Source organism: Helianthus annuus, chromosome 7, assembly GCF_002127325.2.
Source record: "Helianthus annuus cultivar XRQ/B chromosome 7, HanXRQr2.0-SUNRISE, whole genome shotgun sequence".
Taxonomy (NCBI): domain Eukaryota; kingdom Viridiplantae; phylum Streptophyta; class Magnoliopsida; order Asterales; family Asteraceae; genus Helianthus; species Helianthus annuus.
The window spans coordinates 96,461,215-96,464,865 of record NC_035439.2 but is presented as its reverse complement, the minus strand read 5'-3'; the positions used below and the strand labels follow the sequence as shown (position 1 = coordinate 96,464,865).

The window sequence follows — 3,651 nt, the reverse complement described above, 5'->3', positions numbered from 1 at the left end:
CCACCGGCTTCTTGTCAACCCGTTGACCCAAAACTGCACGAATAGTGGTATCGCTTGCATCACACATTATCTCGAACGGCTTTGACCAATCGGGTGGTTGCAAGATAGGCGCCTTGACCAAGTGTTCCTTCAAAACAGTGAAAGCTTGCATACACTCGTTAGTAAAATCAAACGGGACATCTTTTAATAACAAATTGCATAAGGGTTTGGTGATAACACTAAAACCCTTAATGAAGCGTCGATAAAAACCCGCGTGTCCCAAGAATGACCGTACACCCTTAACATTTTTAGGAGGTGGCAAAGATGATATTACCCGTATCTTTGCCTTATCCACCTCCATCCCTCTTTCCGAAATCACATGTCCCAACACAATGCCCTCTTGCACCATGAAATGACTCTTCTCCCAACTTAGCACTAAATTTTTCTCAACGCACCTTTTCAAAACCTTTTGCAATTCGTTGAGACAAGCATCAAAAGTAGTGCCAAAAATGGAGAAGTCATCCATGAATACTTCGAGCGACTCTCCAACCATGTCCGAGAAAATACTCATCATACATCGTTGAAAAGTTGCCGGAGCATTACACAAACCAAATGGCATTCGCCTAAAGGCAAAGGTGCCATATGGACATGTGAAAGTGGTCTTGTGTTGGTCATCCGGGTGTATGGCAATTTGATTATAACCCGAATACCCATCTAAGAAGCAATAATATTTTTGACCCGACAATTTTTCAATAATTTGGTCAATAAAAGGTAGCGGGAAATGGTCCTTAGAAGTGGCGGCATTCAATTTCCGGTAGTCAATACACACCCGCCACCCGGTAACCGGTCGGGTGGCAATTTGTTCACCACTTTCATCCTTGACTACTTGAATGCCGGCCTTCTTAGGCACAACTTGGGTGGGACTCACCCAAGCACTATCCGAAATCGGATAGATGATTCCCGCATCCAACCATTTAATTACCTCTTTTTTTACTACCTCCCTTAGGTTCGGGTTCAACCGCCTTTGAGCTTCTCGTGTCGGCTTGGCATCTTCGGTTGTGATAATTTTATGCATGACGATGGATGGACTAATTCCTTTGAGGTCGGCAATCGTCCATCCAATAGCACCCTTGTTCGCTCTTAACACCTCCATCAATGCTTGCTCTTGTGCCAATTCCAAATTAGAGGCAATAATGACCGGTAAAGTGTCATTATCCCCTAAAAATACGTACTTCAAATGGCTAGGCAAGTCCTTGAGCTCCAACTTTGGTGGTTCCTCCAACGATGGTTTTGTACCCGAATCGATTTCCACCGGTAGACCCTCGAATTGGTGGGTCCATGGTGGTCTACCTTCTTTCATCGCCATAACATCTTGTGCTTCCTCTTCAACCCGTAGTGCATAAGCATGTACCTGTTCAGAAAAGTCACACAGGCAAATATCCAAGCCATCCTCCTCATACTCATGCGGGTTGCATCCATCTACTATGTCTGCCATGAAACACTCATCAACACCGTTAGCATTAGAATTGTTAGTAAAAACATTCAAACGCATTTTTCTGTTTCCAAATGCCATATCAACTGTACCAAATCTACAATCGATAATAGCATGTGCGGTGCTTAAAAATGGCCGACCCAAAATTATGTTTTGTTGTTGTTTAGGGTCCGCCGATGAGTAATCCAACACTAAGAAATCCACCGGGTAATAAAACTCATCAATTTTTACAATAACATTTTGAACCATACCCCGAGGCAACTTATGAGACAAATCGGCCAAAACAACCGTCGTCTCCAGTCTTGCTAATGGACCAAAGTCATATTGGTCGTATAAGCCCCCCGGTAAAATGCTAACTCCGGCTCCGAGATCTAGCAACGCCTTAGGCATTTGAAAATTACCAACTTGTACATTAATCAATGGCGTGCCCGGATCTTGGAGCTTAGGAGGAAGCTCCCCATTCAACACCGCACTCACTTGCCCGGTTAAATCCACCCGCTTAGGCACTTTTTTCTTGTTTTGCCTTTTTTGTGTACATAATTCTTTTAAGAATTTTGCATAAGCGGGGACTTGTTTTATTGCATCAAGGAGTGGGAGATTTATTTTAACTTGTTTGAACATATCCCACATCTCCTCCTTTTGAGGACCTCTTGACACAATAAAATTTTTCTTTCCCGGGTCAAGTAGGGCCGATGGAAATGGAACTTGACTCGGTTCACCCTCGACTTTTTCATTCTTTTCACTTTCACCCAAACCCGGTTTTTTAATAATTGGTTCTTTTGGTTTAACCGGTGAAAGTTCATCATCACTTTCCATTCCCGTGATGTCCTCAACCACCCCCTCGACCAATTCGGGTGACAAATTGGCCTTAAACTCTTTCCCACTTCGTAAAACACTAACATGATTAATATTAACGTTACCTCGTGACGAACCATGTGAAGGGTTTACCTTAGTGTCGCTTGGAAGTTGACCCTTACCTTTCTTTAATTCCGCCACATCGGTTGCTAATTGACCCATTTGGGTTGTTAGTGATTGGATGCTTTTATCACGAACCTCATCTTTTTGCATTCGCACTTCGTCTAGTTGGTTCCGTTTTTGCATCTCCATTTGCATGCTCTTTAGCATCTCCATCACCTCGTTTCCACCCGAAAGCCCCCCTTGTTCTTGACCCGTTTGGTATTGTTTTTGATACCCTTAGTTATTCCCGCCTCGGTACCCACCTTGGTTATTGTAAGATGGCCGTGAACCAAAATTACCTTGGCTACCTTGAAAATTTGGGTTCGCTTGATTTGACGGGTTCCCATATCTAAAGTTCGGGTGATTCCTCAATCCGGGGTGGAAGGTATTAGAATTCATGTTGTTGTAGTTCCTACCACCTCCTCCTTGACCTTGACCTTGAACCGCATGGACTTCCTCGTATTGCCCTTCCAACATCCCTTGGCAGTTTTCAGCCGCATGACCTATTTCATTACACAAAGCACAAACATTATATATTTGGTTAGTGGTTTGAACATTACCATCATCTATGGCGTGCACTTGTGGTCGGTTAGTGGTTGGTCGGGCTCTTCTTGAGGCTTGGGCCTTCCTTTTTGATGTAGTTGCCATGCTTTCCAAAAACTCCCAATCTTCATTCTCATAATTCGTTCCAAACGTCCCTCCGGTGATAGACATTAAATCACGTGCGTCTTCGGCACTCAACCCCTCATGAAAAGCGTTCATCAACTCCCATAACTCAATTCCATGATGAGGGCAGTTTTTAATCATCATGTTAAAACGCTCAAACGCCTCATGAAACATCTCACCGTGTTGTTGTTGAAAGCTTCTCAATCCCTTCCGCGCATCATTGGTCTTTTGGGCGGTGTAGAATTCATCCAAAAAGGTTTGTTGCATCTCCCCCCATGTATATATTGATGCCGAAGGCAAAGTGTAGAACCACTTCTTTGCCTTATCCTCCAAAGAAAACTGAAATAAGACCAACTTGACTTCATCGGCCGAAAAACCTTGACTCCCAAAAGTGTTGCAAATTGAGTCATAGGCCTCTAGATGGAAATACGGCTCCTCCGTTGCTAACCCTTTGTACTTCGGTAAACTTTGCAACGAGTTTGTTCTTACTTCAAAAGTTCTCCCTTGGTTGTTGTGAGGGATAACCACCGGTGAAGGGTTTTGAGTAATGATTGGCC

At 43.7% G+C, this 3,651-nt stretch overlaps 1 non-coding gene across 1 annotated transcript; it reads left to right on the top strand.

The window, feature by feature from the left end:
• The first annotated feature begins 3,206 nt into the window (after positions 1-3,206).
• LOC118480748 lies at positions 3,207-3,312 on the top strand. Its single transcript, XR_004863725.1, has one exon. It is a non-coding gene; the product is annotated as a small nucleolar RNA R71 (small nucleolar RNA).
• The last annotated feature ends 339 nt before the right edge of the window (positions 3,313-3,651 follow it).